The sequence below is a fragment of the Nerophis ophidion genome, linkage group LG04 (genome assembly GCF_033978795.1).
Source record: "Nerophis ophidion isolate RoL-2023_Sa linkage group LG04, RoL_Noph_v1.0, whole genome shotgun sequence".
NCBI classification, from domain to species: domain Eukaryota; kingdom Metazoa; phylum Chordata; class Actinopteri; order Syngnathiformes; family Syngnathidae; genus Nerophis; species Nerophis ophidion.
Window position 1 is genome coordinate 47,314,129 of NC_084614.1, and position 20,016 is coordinate 47,334,144.

The following is a 20,016-nucleotide window of genomic DNA, read 5'->3' on the forward strand; positions in this document are numbered from 1 at the left end:
TTATTGGTTGACGTGTATGTGACAATTGCTGATGTGTGTGTGACGATTCCTGAAATTTTCTTCGTCTCCCCCGTTAATGAGATAAATAATATTATTTGATATTTTACGGTAATGTGGTAATAATTTCACACGAGTCGCTCCGGAGTATATGTCGCACCCCCAACCAAACTATGATAAAATGGTGTTAAGCCAGCATTCATTTTACGGTAAAATTATGGCAAAGGAAACACACTTCCATCCATCCATCCATTTTGTACTGCTTATTCCCATTGGGGCCCCTATACAACATATATGAGTAGGGGGTCCATGCTCAATCTCTTTATCAGTTTGGGCATCCTTGGCCAGGAAAACAATGAAGAGAACTGATCAACTTGGACCCCGACTTAAACAAATTAAAAAACTAATTTGGGTGTTACCATTTAGTCAGTCTACCCCAGGGCAGCTGTGGCTACTGATGTAGCTTACCACCACCAGGTGTGAATGAATGTTGAGTCACACTTCTCTGTGAGCGCTTTGAGTGTCTAGAAAAGAGCGATATAAATCTAAGTTATTTAGTGGTCAATTTTATGGAATATGTACTGTACTGTGCAATCTATTTCAATCAATCAATCAAGACCCTTGCTGTAAACCAAGGGTGTCAAACTCATTTTAGCTCAGGGGCCGCATGGAAGAAAATCTGTGCACACGCAGGCCGGACTATTAAAATCATGAAATTAAAAAAAACAAATTAAGACAACTTCAGATTGTTTTATTCGTCTTACTTTGGCCTAAAATGGAACAAACCCATTCTGAGAATATTACAACAAAAATGTAGAAAAAAATACCGGACGTAAATTTAGATCCATGAAGGAAAAAAGAAAGTGAATAAATGTTTATAACTGAATGAATGTACATGTGCATAAAAAAAACCTTTCTTTTGTATTATTTTTTTTAATGAATTGATGTTTATGACAACCTTTTTCCAAAACACAATATAGAAAGTGAGATATGACAGGATAATGCATACATTCATCATTTGTTTTCAAAACGGTTACAAAAAAGTGGTACCCCAAAAAGTCACTGTGGGACCCCATTTTTATGACTTGATGGGACTTTGTTTTGAAAATTCCTACTCTGATGGAGTACTGGATTGTGCAAAACAGCAGCAGGCGTCCGTGGCCTGCGGGCCGCTTCTAATACTAATCAATTACCATAGAGTTATCATAGATAATTAATTCGCGGGCCGGACTTGGCCCGCAGGCTTTGACTTTCACACCCCTGCTGAAAACAATGCGTTTGTATCTCACATGGACATGTCGGCACTTCGATGCCAACCGTTTAATCTTCCCAGCAGAAGAGCTTGGGCCAGAATCCACTGAGACAGGTTGATTATGAATGCAAATTAATGTGCAGTAGCCCAGTCTATCATTTAGCAATGAAAAAGCCCTCCTCGTGACCTGTGATTATGAAATAATTTTGACGAATAAGCCTGGTGTAAAATGACCTTCTTAGACAAGGCTGAATGCAGTCTGCAACTTTGATGGGTGGCTTTAAAAAGCAGGTATAGGAGAATGAATGTGCGCCTGTCACTGTGTGTAATGATGCTAATAATGGTGTCCGATGTGCCGCGGAATGAACCCCACCCCCATATCTCCTTTGTTATGGTTGATGAACAGCACATTTATAATTCTCTCTTTTAAAAAATCCTCGATCCACAAAGGGCAGTGTATTGCAACAACCCTTCAAAGGTCAGAACTACAGTAAGGATGATCACTCCTCTTAATTGTATGTTTTTGAAAATGATGAGGTCCACGGGAAACAAATTCCGTTCCTACGACGGTGATGTAAGTCGAGATTTAGCAGTGACATGCTGTCAGGGGAGACAAGTGAGGCAGTGCCTCACCTGCCACCAGGTGGCTTAACCATGAGCTGTTCCAAAACAAAGTAATACAATAAAATACATTTTAATATTTCTCTTTTGGTTTATGCTTTCTATGTGATTTTGGTGTGGTTCCTGTAAATTTTGATAATTTGTACTGCAATCACAGTCAAAATTCTGTAGTACCCTTCCCCTCGCCCTGACTGAGGTTGCCAGATACGTAGCCGAATCCAGCTCGATTGACTGGGCTACTCCAAGGAATTTTTCAAACTTCCACTGCCTCTTACTAAGTGGTGAGGTGCTGGGAACATAATAGCCGAATAGATAAGCGTTTTGTAAATAATATATCTCTAACCAACATATTTTTCAGAAAAATTTGGCTATTTTCCAGAAGAAGTATGTCACGACTGCGTACAATATCACAACAAATGGCAAACCTATGGTTATTGTCAGTGCTATCCAAAAACAAAAACTAAAACGAACTACAACCAACGCGAGCAATGGTTAGTTATAGTAGTGAAAATAAGTAGAGTATGCTTAGCAGCCTAATGTACGCCCAAAACTAAAGAGGAGACATTTTACCAAGGTATGCCTATAGGCTACTCCTTCAAACGTTACAGATTGCCATATAACTTGGTACATGTAGTCCACAATATGCAAACACAAATGAGGAAATATTTTATCATGTGATTTGGCTGAATTCATACGTATCATATTGCCACGATAGCCGTGGTAATGTTGGAACCCATTTCCTTAGCGTGTCATCATATTAAGATAGAAATAGGCACTGACACTACACATTTACACATATGTTGTATTTGTTGAAATATATTTTGCCCTGTCAGTTCAATGACATATCAACATACAGGCTAACGGACATATTTTTCCCCCGTTAGCCTATATGTTGATGTGTCATTGACTGGGCTAGCATGCTAAGCATTCGTTGCATGAACATACTTGCATTATTAGACAATATCATAGACTTTATTGGACAATATAATTTACATACAAAATTTCCATTTAAAATAATTAGAAGTAATAAGAAAACGTAAATGCCTGACTTACCTATAAAGAAGGAAATGAGCAAGTTTGGCTTCAAATGATAAAATCATCTCCGCCTTCAATCGTCTCCATCTTTCAAAAGCATCCCCGATTTGTTTTGTTACCAGCTTTGAACTGAATAAGTTGAGAATTGTAACGAGACCTTTTAGATTTATTAAGGTCTGACATGTTTAGTAACTTTACCAGTTGCAGTGATGATGTTCTTTGATCATTGTCGACGTTGAGCAGGACATGTGAGTAGATGATTATGGATGATGTGTCCTCAGATAACTTGTCAGGCCGATCCTTGCTCGAAGTATCTCCCACATGTAGGACACTTGAAGTCACTTGTGTCAGTTGGAGCACAGGTACTTGACACTCTCAGGTTTCAGTGCTCACGTTTCCTCTTGCATGCTTCAATGTGGGTGTTCTCAGCATTTCTAGGCCCGACCGAGATCGCTGTACGCCACACAGAACGATTGTCTTAAGGTAAGCTTTTAAGCAGTCCTTAAAGCGTTTGCGCTGCCCATCTACAGACCTGGTGCCACAATATAGTTCCCCGTACAGAAATTGTTTGGGTATCCTTGTATCCGGCATTCTGTTGACTTGACCAGTCCAACGGGCTTGAGAGCGCTGAAGAAGAATGTATTTTGATGGTAGCTTGGCACGAGAAACAACTTCAGTGTCTGGCACTTTGTCTTGCCAACGGATATCCATCAGCTTGCGCAAGCAAGTCATTTGGAAGTGGTTAAGTTTCCTGGCATGTCTGGCAGTACATTAGAGTCGTTATCACTACTGCCCTGATGCTACGACTCCATACATTGCTTCCTAGCCTACAAAATGCTTCGCTGGCTTTTGCAATCCTGCAGTCTACTACATTGTCGATGTGTACCACATGAGACAGGGTACTTCCAATGTATGTAAACTTGTCAACCGCTTTAAGGTTTTCTCCTGTGACCTGAATTGAAGATGCAACATATTGATTACTTGGTGCGGGTTGATGGAAACCTTCTGTCTTCTTTGTGCTTATTGTTAGGCCTAAGTTGTCACAAACCCTTGAGAACCGGTTGACAGTGTGTTGCATATCTGGTTCACTAGTTGAATGCAAGGCGCAGTCGTATACAAAGAGGAGATCAAGCATCACAGTTTCCTTGACCTTGGTAAGAGCCTCGAGTCGCAGAAAGTTGAAGAGCTTGCTATTATTTTGATTTCAAAGACGCACCCCTGGATTCTCTGTAGCAAAGGCTTCTGTCAGCATTGCAGAAATCATCATGCTAAACATTGTCGATGTGTACCACATGAGACAGGGTACTTCCAATGTATGTAAACTTGTCAATCTCTTTAAGGTTTTCTCCTGTGACCTGAATTGAAGATGCAACATATTGATTACTTGGTGCGGGTTGATGGAGACCTTCTGTCTTCTTTGTGCTTATTGTTAGGCCTAAGTCGTCACAAACCCTTGAGAACCGGTTGACACTGTGTTGCATATCTGGTTCACTAGTTGAATGCAAGGCGCAGTCGTATACAAAGAGGAGATCAAGCTTCACAGTTTCCTTGACCTTGGTAAGAGCCTCGAGTCGCAGAAAGTTGAAGAGCTTGCTATTAGTTTGATTTCAGAGACACACCCCTGGATTCTCTGTAGCAAAGGCTTCTGTCAGCATTGCAGAAATCATCATGCTAAACAGGGTAGGGGCTAACACGCAGCCCTGCTTAACTCCATTGCTCACAGGGAAGTCTTTGGATGTTTCTCCATCGTCAAGGACCCTGGCCGTCATGCCGTCATGAAACTAGCAAACCAACTTTGTGAAGTGCTCTGGGCATCCAAATGTTGCCATTATCTTCCACAAAATAATCCCCTGAAAGCTTCTTCAATCAGCCATCATCCATAAATGAAGAGGCTATAAATCGGCTTCCACAAGTACAGACAAATTAAACCATGGATGTTGAACCCACGATGCAAGATATCGTACAGGCCGTCAAACATCTTTCATGTGGAAAATCTCCCGGTTCAAATGCTATCCCAGCTGGAATCTACAAAGCTGGAGGAGAATCCAGAATGTGTCCTTCTGGACTCAGGGTTCTCTACCTCAGGAATACAAAGATGCATCCACTGTGCACTTGTACAAGAGAGAGGTTAATCGACAGGACTGCAACAACCACAGAGGCATATCCCTCCTTTGTATAGCGTGAAAGATCTTGTCGAGAATCCTGCTGAATCGTTTGATCGTGCGTCTGGAAGATGGTTTACTGCTAGAGAGAAAGTGTGGTTTTCGGGCTGGAAGAGGAACTGTTGACATGGTCTTTGAGGTGTGTTAGGTGCAAAAAAAAGTCAAGAGGACAACCAAGATCTGTACACAACATTTGTAGACCAGTTGCAGTAGCTAGAAGAAGATGGCGGTGTGTAACTGGCAACCTAGAAGTAACACACTCACTGACTTTCTAATTGGTCAAACTGTGGAGGGCGGGGAATCACAATGAAAACAATAAGATTTCGGGGCTGTAAATTTAATTTCGAAATGAGCATATCCCAGCTGAACTACTGTTATCAGTTATAGAGAAAATAACATGATTTATTAATGCCTTTTGACACATCAGGGCCATTAAATGATGACTTAATTTCACACTCACAGGGATTCAGAGAAGAAAATAATGAAGGTCCATCATGTCTTTAGATCTGGAGGGGTTCACAAATTAAGTATTAATCCATGAAAGACAATGTTGAATTTTATTGTGATTGGCTAAGTAACGCATTTGATTGAAATTACGAGTGCAGGGCTGCTGTGATTGTGATGGTTATGAGAAAAATAGTAAGTTTGTTTGCAGTTGATTTCCTGCTACAACTATTACTATCATCTACAATTCACGTCTGCATTTATTTTTATGGTGCAGAGTTCATATTTTGTCTCATTATTAAGCTGTATATGTCCCTGTTGTTCAGCAATGTTTGCTAGCAATATCAATATCAATGTGTGCTGTTGAGCCTATGAGATATTTATTTATCTAGTTTATTAATACTATTAAGGATATTTTTTTATTGATGGTAACAAATATCAGCAAAGCTGTTGTAATGTGGTCATTCGTGTCAAGTAAAACACTTGAGGCTTTCCTGCACAATAACAACTAAGCTTTTAGTTTCTGTTATGAAAGTTGACAACTAAAATACAGGGGATTGGACCGACAATCATAATATTTATTACTTTGAGTTATCATGAATTCAGTTTATTTGCAAAACCAGGTCTTATATTTAGGAATCCATCCATACATTTTCTACCGGGTGGTTCTGGAGCCTATCTCAGCTGCATTTGGGCGAAAGGCCTATACACCCTGGACAAGTCGCCCCCCTCATCGCAGGACCAACACAGATTGACAGACAACATTCACACTCACAATCACACACTAGGGCCAATTTAGTGTTGCCAATCAACCTGTCCCCAGGTGCATGTCTTTGGAAGTGGGAGGAAGCCAGAGTACTCAGAGGGAACCCACACAATCACGGGGAGAACAAGCAAACTCCACACAGAAAGATCCCGAGCCCGGGATAAAACTCATGACTACTCAGGACTATATTTAGGCATAGCAACCACAAAAGAACACAAACCAATGCAATCCCTTGTGTGTTTTTTTACTACTAATATAGTAGAGAATAAACTTGACGGCATCACAGAAAGTTTATTAAACAAATCAAAAGTTCAAAAAAACATTTTACAAAATGATTGCTGTAGACACAAACATGGTCTGTTTATATTCCACAAGATGATGAAAGTGATATTTTCAAGAGCCATTCCTTCAACGAGCTTTAGTTTTTTCCCTTACTTTATGGCTCTTAAAAATATCACTTTCATCATCTTGTGAAATATAATCAGACAATGCTTGTGTCTACAGCAATAATTTTGTAAAATGTTTGTTTGAACTTTCTGTGTGGAGACAACATGGCGTCTGTCTGTATTCTCTTTAATGTGTCAATCTTCCTTTTTGTTTAGAAGACAAACGGTTTGGCATACTTGGACGCAGTGGCCACTCTCTCCCGGAGTTTGGGAGATTATTTCCATAGTATAATCGGGGGAGAGAAATGGTGTCTCGGTTCGTCCTTTTGTCTTGAATGTATGACAAATAACGTATCTTGGGCCCAGTTTACACTGCACACCAAATCAGATCAGATAATTGTTGTCAGTCTCAGCACTCCAAAATGCTTCAAATCCGTCGGTAGTCGGATTCGGTATTCCAAATATATACATATATATATATATATATATATATATATATATATATATATATATATATATATATATATATATATATATATAAACTATAAATGGGTGGTACTTGTTTAGCGCTTTTCTACCTTCAAAGTACTCAAAGCGCTTTAACACTACCTCCACATTTACCCATTCACACACACACATTCACACACTGATGGAGGGTGCTGCCATGCAAGGCGCTAACCAGCACCCATCAGGAGCAAGGGTGAAGTGTCTAGCTCAGGACACAACGGACGTGACAAAGTTGGTACTAGGTGGGGATTGAACCAGGGACCTTTGTGTTGCGCACGGCCACTCTGCCACTGCGGCACGCCGTCCCAAATACTTGACGCAAGAAAAGAGCTGCTTTGAATATATATATATATATATATATATATATATATATATATATATATATATATATATATATATATACATATACAAATATATATATATGTATATATATGTATATATACATATATTTATGTATATATATATAAATATATATATATATGTATTTATATTTATGTATATATATATGTATATATACATATATATATATATATATTTATATATATATATATATACATACATATATATATATATATATATATATATATTTATATTTAGATATATATTTATATATATATATATATATATATATATGTATATATATGTCTTGATTGGATTATCCAGAGAATAGTGCTCGATACCGTGGTAGAGCGCAATATGTAGGTGTGGGAAAAATCATAAGACTACTTCATCTCTACAGAACTGTTTCATGAGGGGTTCCCTCAATCATCAGGAGATTTTAATGGAAGCATTCACACACAATGGTTTATATAGGGCACAGCTTGCTAGCCTCAACCTGAACCTTGGTATTTACCGTGATGACGGACTGGCAGTGTGCCGCGCCTCGCCAAGGAGCAGCGAGAACACCAAGAAGCGCATATGCCAAATCTTCAAAGAAAACGGCCTACGGATCACGATTGAAGCCAACAAGCAAACCGTCAACTTCCTCGACGTCACTTTCAACCTGAGAAACAACAGCTACCAACCATTCACGAAACCCAACACAACACTCCAATACGTGCACCATGACAGCAACCACCCACCCACCACCACAAAAAGAATACCTACTGGAATTAATAAAAGGCTATCGATGCTGTCATCTAGCAAAGCTGAATTCGACCAAGCAACCCCCCGTACCAGAAAGCACTTGATGAAAGCGGATACAACTTCACCCTCACCTATGAACCCACTCCAGGAAACCAACCAAAAAAGAGCAGAAAACGAAACAACATCATCTGGTACAATCCGCCATTCAGTAAAAACGTCTCAACCAACATCGGCCGCAAGTTCCTCACTCTGATCGACAAACACTTCCCCAAAGGCAACACCCTAAGAAAAATATTCAACAAGAACAACATTAAATTGAGCTACAGCTGTATGAATAACATACAACAAATCATTTCAAACCACAACAAAGCAATTGCAAAAGGACTGCCTACCCCAGACTAAACGACTCTGAAACCAATAAGGAATGTAACTGTCGCAAGAAACCTGATTGCCCTCTCAACGGAGGGTGCTTACAGACATCAGTCGTTTACCAAGCAAAGGTAATACGCAAGGACATTAACACATCTGACACGTTCGTAGGATTAACCGAAGGAGCGTTCAAAACAAGATGGAATAATCACAACGCCTCCTTTAGAAACCAGACTTTGCGGAATTCTACAGAACTCAGAAAACACATTTGGAACCTCAAAGACAATAATGTTGAATATTCAATAACATGGCAAATTCTTGCATCCAGCACACCTTACAACAGTGGTAATAAAAGATGCAACCTATGCTTAAAAGAGAAACTGTTTATTATATATCATCCAGATCTATCATCCCTCAACAAGCACAGTGAAATCATTTCAACATGCCGCCACAGACGGAAACACCTCCTAGGTAACACATGAGCCAATCACCACACCCTACGCCTGCCTGTACCCACCCACTCTGTGCCCTATATAAACCATTGTATGTGAATGCTTCCATTAAAATCTCCTGATGATTGAGGGAACCCCTCATGAAACAGTTCTGTAGAGATGAAGTAGTCTTGTGATTTTTCCCACAACTACATATATGTATATATATATATATATATGTATATACACACACATATATATATATATATATGTATATATATATATATATATATATTTATGTATATATATATATATATATATATATATATATATATATATATATATATATATATATATATATATATATATATATATATATATATATGTGTGTATATATATATATGGCATGTAGTGTAATCGTAGTCTTTGAGTCTTTAAAGTCATGCACACCATACTTCAAAGTGCACCTGCATTATTTTGTGACCCAGACGAATAAAACAATGTTTACCGGCCAATCATATACCGTCTCATAGCAATTTCCTTAAAAGCAGGGTTACTGTCAGAAATTCCCGTGCAGGCCAGACTCTAGTGCCACCTCCTGGTTTGATTTTATAACGTTCTAGATCTAAAATATAAGACGACATATATTTTTGTTCTTCCTAGTACATTATTTGTGGATCGTTTGAACTGTCTGAAAAGCCTCACTTGATTTGGAAGCTGAAGAAAGCTATTTGACTTCATGGTTGAAGTTTGACAAAGTCAGAGTGCAGCTGGTTGAGGACTTAAGCAGATGGCTGAATACCAAGAGCTGCTTTGAATATATATATATATATATATATATATATATATATATATATATATATATATATATATATATATATATATATATATATATATATATATATATATATTCAAAGCAGCTCTTAGTATATATATATATATATATATATATATATATATATATATTCAAAGCAGCTCTAAGTATATATATATATATATATATATATATATATATATATATATATATATATATATATATATATATATATATATATATATATATATATAGTTCAAACGATCCACAAATAATGTACTAGGAAGAACAAAAATATATGTTGTCTTATATTTTAGATCTAGAACGTTATACAATCAAACCAGGAGGTGGCACTAGAGACTGGCCTGCACGGGAATTTCTGACAGTAACCCTGCTTTTAAGGAAATTGCTATGAGACGGTATATGATTGGCCGGTAAACATTGTTTTATTCGTCTGGGTCACAAAATAATGCAGGTGCACTTTGAAGTATGGTGTGCATGACTTTAAAGACTCAAAGACTACGATTACACTACAGGCCAAAGCGGACCAAATCTGATTTTTTTTTTTTTTATCAACATTTTTCCAGCTGACTGTTTGGATTACAAGTATAATGTGATCTTTATCAGACTCCAGTGTTACTGCGCACAGGCCTTAATGTGTCCCCAATGTGGCCTCGACTTTGCTTGCATGCATACGCTCATGGTCAAAAGTTTACATACACGTGTAAAGAACATAATGTCATGGCTGTCTTGAATTTCCAATCATTTCTACAAGTCTTATTTTTTTGTGATTTGTGATTGGAGCACATACTTGTTAGTCACAAAAAACATTCATGAAGTTTGGTTCCTTTATGAAGGGATCTACTGAAAAATGTGACCAAATCCACTGGGTCAAAAGTATACATACATAAATTTTAATAATTGGTTATATTAATAATTGGTTACATGTCCTTTGGCAAGTTTCACTGCAATAAGGCGCTTTTGGTAGCCATCCACAAGCTTCTGGCAAGCTTCTGTTTTAATTTTTGACCACTATGTATATATGTATATATATATATATATATATATATATATATATATATATATATATATATATATATATATATATATATATATATATATATATATATATATACATATATATATATAAACATTTATATATGTATATATATATATGGGAGAGGTATATATATATATATACTGTGTATATATACTGTATATATATATATATATATGTATATATATATATATATATATATATATGTATATACTGTGTATATATATATATATATATATACTGTGTATATATACTGTATATATATATATATATATATATATATAGTATATAATATATATATATATATATATATATATATATATATATATATATATGTGTGGGAAAAATCACAAGACTACTTCATCTCTACAGAACTGTTTCATGAGGGGTTCCCTCAATCATCAGGATTTTTTATATATATATATATATATATATATATATATATACATATATATATATATATATACATATGTTTATATATATATATATATATATATATATATATATATATATATATATATATATATATATATATATATATATATATATATATATATGTTTTTGTTCTTTTTATATATTTTTGGGGATTTCGGCATATGGCAACAGTTTGTGCCAAACAGTCCATCTAGCAAAAAAACCCTCACAGTCTGAAGTAGAGCAAAAGCACACTAGTCAAGACATAATAAGAACCAGAGACTGTCAGAAAGATGTTGAAGTGCCAGAAACATTGTTTGCTTTAGACACATCTAATTGAGTCTATTGCAGTCCTTGCTGTCTTGAAAAATCACTGTCATAACAACAGTGATTGGAGGGGATAAACTGCATTCTGTTTTAGATCAGACAAGAATCTAACACTCTGAGGGGGCGAATGAGAGGACGTACGCCTCCAGCGCTCTGGGAAAATCAAACTTTCAAGTGTAGGCCAAAGCTCATGTCTTCTTTTCTGCGGCCAAAAGATTAGGCTTTAGGACATTTTGCAGTGAGCAAAAAGGCTTACCGAATCCAAGCAAATCATTTGCAGGATTTGGTATCAATAAAGACACAGTAGAGTCGAATCCATCAAATAAAAGGCGGATTCTGTGTGACCCCACGGCATGAAACAGTTAGACATCGTCTGTATCATCCGCCAACTTGTTGTGAAAGAGTCTGCAGGATTAATGCTGGCCGACCTTCTGAAACTAAATCACATCAAGGACGAGAGTTGAAAGCTTAGAATATTGAGTTAGAACAAAAATATTCTGGATGAAAGACTGCAAAATTGCAAAGTAACTAACGCAATGAAATAATACATTGTTACCTTATTTTCTCTTGTTCTACTACATATTTAATTGAGGGTAATATATATATATATATATATATATATATATATATATATATATATATATATATATATATATATATATATATATATATATATATATATATATATATATATATATATACACATACATATATATATATATATATATATATATGTATATATATATATATACACATATATATATATATATATATATATAAATATGTGTTTGTAACTGGTAACAGTAATGACATACTGGTTGTATAATAAGGCCATGCAGAATAAGGCATTAATACAAACTTAATAATGACTAATTAACAGCCAATGTTATTAATTTGCAAGTTAATAAGCAACTAATTAATGGTTTGTATGTTCCCCATATTAAAGTGCTACCATATATTAGAACAAGTTTTTTCAGCTTTGACTGTTTCAGAGTTGGACATGCGTTCTACTGAGTTGGCAAACTATGATGCATTCAAATTATCAAAGCACCAAACAAACAATCGACATGATGCGTTCAGTTTATCAAAGCACCAAACAAACACTCGGAAAATTACCGTCGTATCAATTCCTAGATATAATCGTAATTATTTTAAGTGCACTGCGCATAATAAACACAACATTATTAATATTGCTACTACGGATAATTTGATCAAAAAATTCCTAAAACAGCCCACTACCTATAATACAGGAGATCATTGTCTCCCAAAATGTTGTCAGCTAATGAGGTCATCAGAGACAACAATCTTAACGTCATCGGTCACAGCGAAACCTGGCTTAAACCAGACGACTTTTTTGCGCTAAGTGAGGCATCTCCTCTTAACTTTACTTATGCGCATATTGCCCATCCCCTTAAAAGGGGTGAGGGGGGGGGGGGGTGTCGCACTAATATACAACGAAAACTTTAACCTTAGTCCTAACATAAATAATAAATATAAATCGTTTGAGGTGCTTACTATGACGTCTGTCACACCGCTGCCTCTATACCTGGCTGTTATTTACCGCCCCCCAGGGCCCTATTTGGACTTTATCAATGAATTCTCAGAGTTTGTTGCTGATCTAGTGACGCATGCCGATAATATAATTATAATGGGGGACTTTAATATCCACATGAATACCCCATCGTACCCATCGTGTGATTTGGCATTCTTTTGGTACAAAAGTATGACAACATTTGTACACAAGCAGAGCTTTTTAAAAGTATGTTTAATGAATATTATTATTAAATAAATATATTATTATATAAATGTTAGCAATTAAGATAGTTTAAGATTAGTGCTCTTACTGCCAGCTAGTGATTAGAGGCGTAAGCGTCCAGCTAACGATTTCTGGTGACCGAGCTGCCAGTTATTTACCCAAAATCTACTGTGTTTTTTTGTACAGTGCAGCTATTGAAGGCGCAATACTGTATTGTTATTATTGTCAATGCACAACAACAATGTACATGCTCCTGCTCTACTTCACTTTTGAGGGGCCCTCGCCTGGAAAACATTGAAGTATGAAATATTTATTGGAATTGTACTATTGTGACAAAAGATCACGATAGCGGCTTCACTTCCTGAGAGTCCTCGAGAAGTACAACCTGGACTCCAACCTACTGCTGACCTTCTACCGCTCATCCATTGAGTGCCTGCTGACATACTGACATCACAGCATGTTACGACAGCTGCACCGTTGCAGACAGGTAGAGGCTCGATAGAGTGGTAAGGACAGCACAGCTCATCATCGGCTCACCCCCACACCCCCCAACCTCACCCCCCTATAGACATTTACACCTCCCCCTGCCTCAGCAGAGCTACCGACAGTGTCAAGGACAGCTCCCACCCTGGCTTTCACCTGTTTGACCTGCTGCCCTCAGGAAGGCGCTACAGGGTCATCAGGTCTAAGACAGACTCTAGAACAGTTTTTTCCCTAAAGCCATAACCACGGTGAACTCTCATAGGCACTGATTTTATAGTTTAGCACCTCTCTGTGTGCAATTATTACTTCCACCCACAGTCTAAATGCTTCTGTGTATATGTATATAGTATAATATATATGTATATAGTATAATATTTGATATTTAAACACATTCAGAACAGTCATTCTCATGACTGAACTGATGTGCGCCGTACCTCATTCTGCACAATTTTTCTTTTCTTTCCTTCCTATGTTTTGCATATTTGTAGACTGTCACACGAAAACTGGAGTTGCTTTTAATCTCATTGTACCTGTGTATAGTGACAATAAAAGGCATTATATTATATAGTACTGGTTGTCAGTTTTTTTATACTGTCTTACCTAACTTATCGCCATTATGTTTATTTACAAATTGTATTCATAATTGTTTTATGCATGTGAAGCCAACATTATTGTCAATAGTTTTTACTTATGGGAAAAAAAAATTCACATTTTGTACGAATCGGCATTTGAACGGATTACTATTTGAAACCCAGTACCACCGTGTAGTGACTAGGAGTATGAGAATGAATCAATGTATTGAACTATTTCAAATCTACCTAAGCCTGTAGCTTAGGTAGATATTGGCTCCAAAGTACAGAGTGAGAGAGAAACAATATATTGATTCTTCCATCCGGTCATGCATGTATGGAAAACATTATAATAAGGAATCTTTAATGAATGAATAAATAATTTTGATATTCAAGATGAGAAGACCCGGGGGCTTCACGGTGGCAGAGGGGTTAGTGCGTCTGCCTCACAATACGAAGTTCCTGCAGTCCTGGGTTCAAATCCAGGCTCGGGATCTTTCTGTGTGGAGTTTGCATGTTCTCCCCGTGAATGCGTGGGTTCCCTCCGGGTACTCCGGCTTCCTCCCACTTCCAAAAACATGCACCTGGGGATAGGTTGATTGGCAACACTAAATTGGCCCTAGTGTGGGAATGTGAGTGTGAATGTTGTCTGTCTATCTGTGTTGGCCCTGCGATGAGGTGGCGACTTGTCCAGGGTGTACCCTGCCTTCTGCCCGATTGTAGCTGAGATAGGCGCCAGCGCCCCCCGCGACCCCGAAAGGGAATAAGCGGTAGAAAATGGATGGATGGAAGATGAGAAGACAATTATTGCTAAAGTCTTTCATGTATCCATATAAAAAAATGGTGCCACTATTAAGTGTATTTCATCCTCTGAAAAATTGTATATTCCATGTTCTATAAATTTACATGGCATCAATGTGGGAATATATGATAATGATATGGAGTTTTCCCAATGTGCCCATCAATAAAGAGCAGATCGATGGACGGTTGGTTATTTATCTATTTTCTGCTGCCCCTTGCCTTGGTATGTGATAACCCTTCCGGTCTGGCCAGGGGACATAAGTGAATACTATAATATCTTGTAAAACATTACATAGTAATAAATGACAGGGTGCTTTACATTTATTTGTGCAGTAAACATTTTAATTTCCTACTCCTTACTATGAACATAATATTCAAAGAGATTATACCCTGTAACTTGCCAGTGTCTAGTGACTGAGTCGTATGTAACGTAGTCATTTCTTTTGTTTGTAATTGTTTTTAATTTGTATTAATTAATATGTTAGTTTTGCACTAAACATGATATAATATAATATAATATACACATTTGTTTTCCATGTATACTGAAAATAAATATAAACGCAATGCTTTTGTTTTTGATTCCATTTTTCATGAGTTCAATTCTAAAAACAAAAACTTTTACTATATACACAAAAGACCTAGTCATGTCCAATATTGTTCACAAATCTGTCTAAATCTGTGTTCATGAGCAGTTTTTCTTTGCCACGATAATCCATACCACCTCACAGGTGTAGCATATCAAGATGCAGAGCAATTTTTGCACAGGTGTGCCTTAGGCCAGTTGTTCTCAACCTTTTTTCAGTGAATATGTTTTTAATTCAAGTACCCCCTAATCAGAGCAAAGTATTTTTGGTTGAAAAACATAGATAAAGAAGTAAAATACAGCACTATGTCATCAGTTTCTGATTTATTAAATTGTATAACAGTGCAAAATATTGCTCATTTGTAGTGGTCTTTCTTGAATTATTTGGAAAAAAAGATATACAAATAACTAAAAACTTGTTGAAAAAAAAACAAGTGATTCAATTATAAAAAAAAAGATCTGTACACATAGAAGTAATCATAAACTTAAAGTGCCCTCTTTGGGGATTGTAATAGAGATCCATCTGATTTCATGAACTTAAAATTCAAAACATTTCTTCACAAAAAAATATATCTTTAACATCAATATTTATGAAACATGTCCACAAAAAAATCTAGCTGTCAAGACTGAATATAGGATTGTTGTATTTTTTCACAGTTTATGAACTTTCATTCATATTTTGTTGAAGTATTATTCAATATATGTATTTATAAAGGATTTTTGAATTGTTGCTATTTTTTAGAACATTTAAAAAAAAAAAAAAGTAACCCCAGGGGTACGCGTACCCCCTTTTGAGAACCACTGCCACTGCTGCTGACAAACAAAAGGCCACGGGCAGTTTTGCTTTATTGGGATCTCAGGGGGTCAGAAAACCAGTCAGTATCTGGTGTGACCACCATTTGCCTTACTCAGTGCAACACTTCTCCTTTGCATAGAGTTGATCAGGTTGTAGATTGTGGCCTATGGAATGTTGGTCCACTCTTCAATGGCTGTGCAAAGTTGCTGGATATTGGCATCCAAAACATTCTCAATGAGTGATGCGTCTGGTGAGTATGCTGGCCGTGCAATAACTGGGATGTTTTCAGCTTCTAAGAATTGTGTACAGATCCTTGAAACATGCGGCTGTGCATTGTCATGCTGCAACATGAGGTGATGGTCTCGGGTGAATAGCACAAAACTGGGCCTCAGGATCTCGTCACAGTATCTATGTGCATTCAAAATGCCATCAATAAAATGAACTTGCAATGGTAGTCCATAACGTACGCCTGCTCATACCATAACCCCACCCCCAACATGGGCCACTAAATCCACCCACACACGCTGTCGGTCATCTGCCTTGAACAGTGAAAACCGGTATTTATCCGTCAAGAGAACACCTCTCCAACGTGCCAGACACCACTGAATGTGAGCATTTCCCCGCTCAAGTCGGTTACAACGACAAACTGCAGTCAGGTCGAGACCCCGATGAGGACAATGAGCAGGCAGATGACCATCACAGTCTGTGCAGAAATTATTTGGTTATGCAAACCAATTGTTGCAGCAGCTGTCTGGGTGGCTGGTCTCTGACAATCATGGAGGTGCACCTGCTAAATGTGTGAGGCCGTTAGATGTACTGCCAAATTCTCTGAAACACCTTTAGAAAGGGCTCATTGTAGAGAAATTAACATTCAATTCACGGGCAACAGCTCTGGTGAACATTCCCACAGTCAGCATGCTCACTGTACACTCCATCAAAACTTGCAAAATCTGTGGCATTGTGCTGTTTGATAAAACTGTACATTTCAGAGTGGCCTAATGCACACCTGTGCAATAATCATGCTGTTTAATCATCATATTCATATGCCACACCTGTGAAGTGGGATGGATCATCTTGGGCAAAGAAGAAATGCTTGCGAACACAGATTTAGACAGATTCGTGAACAATATTTAAGAGGAATATTTTTTTGTGTATACAGTAAAAGTTTTAGATCTTTGAGTTCAATTCATGAAAAATGATAGAAAAACCAAAAATGGTGCGTTTATATTTCTGTTCAGTATATTTGTTTTACTACAATATCAGCCAAAAATAGTGTCGGATTATATCGGCTTGGATCTAAAATCTTATATACGCACAAGGCTTACACGAAGTTGATGTTATATTGTATTTTAATCAAGTTATTTACAAAAGGTAAACATGAGATCTGAGAGCTATAATCTCACAGCATTGAATCGATCGCAACTGGCCATAAACAATCTGGTGGATGGTATCCAGTGTAATGATGATTGTACTGATTCATACATTGGGGAAACAAAACAAACACTAAGCCAAAGCATGGCACAGCATAGACAGGCAAACTCTTCAGGCCAAAACTCAGCTGTCTACTTGGGGAGAAATAGCACTCCTTTGAGAAAAGAACCAATTCTGGACTGGGAGGGTGGGTGGTATGAAAGAGAAGTGAGCCATCTCTGTCAAGGTTGAAAAAACATCAGAACACAGGAGGTGGTCTGCGACATAACTTTACTCCCACACACAACACTGTCCTTTCAACCATTACTAAAGACTGCAATTCAGCCTCTAACAAATAACTGGAGTTAGAAACATTCTTATCATAGAAAGTGACCAAATTTAATGTGTACCGTTTGTTTACAACTGAATGGAATGCTAATGTGGGGGATTCCGGCTTTTTTGGACTGGTAGTAGTTGATCCACAGCAATCATTCTGCCATAAAATACCTAAATGCAAACGAAGGGCAATTACACTTCTATGATCGTCGTTGGCTTGTGATGAGGGGGTACTCCGCCTTCCAACCGACTGTAGCTGAGATAGGCACCAGCACCCCCAGAGACCCCAAAAGGGACTAACCAGTAGGAAAATAGATGGATGGACAGATGGATTGTCGTTGGCTTTAACAGTAGGATTGCTGGTTTGCATCAAAACAGTTGTTTTTCTCACAGCAGAAGGGGGCAAAACATCCTTGCCCAGGCACACCCTCCTGGTTTTGGAGTATACTGTAAATATTTGGGGTTTTGGCACCTGTCATGTCTTGGTAATCATGTTTAGTTATGCTAAAATTATGTTTTGTTTGGTTTTTGGATTGTGTCAGTTCCTGTTTTTTCACTCCCTGTTTTGTTTCCATGACAACCCATTAGTTTTTACCTGTCCTCATGTCACGCACCTAATTAATTTGGACTCACGCACCTGTTCTTAATCACGTCACCACTTTTTAAGCCTGTAGTTGCCAGGCAGTCAGCCTGGCGACATCACATTCATGCTCTACACTCTTGACACTCCGAGTACTTTGTCCAGGTCATATTTCATGCTGCTCTTTTCTTGCCACGTAAGTTTTGTTTTTTTGTTTATTCAAGCCACAGTTTCGTGAGTTTTTTAGTTCATGTTTTCATGTCCATAGTTTACGTTATAATAATATTTTTTGTTTTTTTAGCCAAGTTTTGTACCTCCGCTGTGAGCGCCTTTTGTTTTCACTTTTTGATAGATTAATTAAAAGATGTCATTACCTTCACGTCAAGTCCGGTTCCGTCGCTTTGCACAACGGGAAAACAAACCGCACCAAAGTCCACGTCATGACACCACCTGCTGCTAGACCAGATCCGATCAGTCTAAGTTTAAGACTAGCTCTGACCAACCTAAGTCTATGAGCATGAACTGATAAAGCCTACTCGGATGAGAGGCAAAATATATTTTAAGACAAACCGGACAGTCCGGTTGCCATCGATTGACTGCTCTGAGATTACAATGACCTGGATGAATGAGAACATTCATAGACACGGTAGACATGGGGACCGTGTGGCGCAGTTGGGAGAGTGGCTGTGCCAGAGACCTGAGGGTTCCTGATTCAATCCCCACCTGCTACCATCTTAGTCACATCCGTTGTGTCCTTGAGCAAGACACTTCACCCTTGCTCCTGATGGGTCCTGGTTAGCGCCTTGCATGGCAACTCCCGCCATCAGTGTGTGAATGTGTGTGTGAATGGGTGAATGTGGAAGTAGTGTCAACGCGCTTTGAGTTCCTTAAAAAGATAGAAAAGCGCTATACAAGTATAACTAATTTACCATTTTATTTTGGCTATAGGCTACTAGGACCTAGCAGCCATACAACATCTAAGCACACAAAAGCAAACAAGTTAGTGTAAACAGCTAATCACACGTATTAAGTGT

General features: G+C 37.6%; 1 protein-coding gene across 1 annotated transcript in view; it reads right to left on the reverse strand.

The window, feature by feature from the left end:
* LOC133550448 (autism susceptibility gene 2 protein homolog) overlaps positions 1-20,016 on the reverse strand; it is a 644,977-nt gene that overhangs the window by 90,916 nt on the left and 534,045 nt on the right. The gene's annotated exons all lie outside the window — the stretch shown is intronic.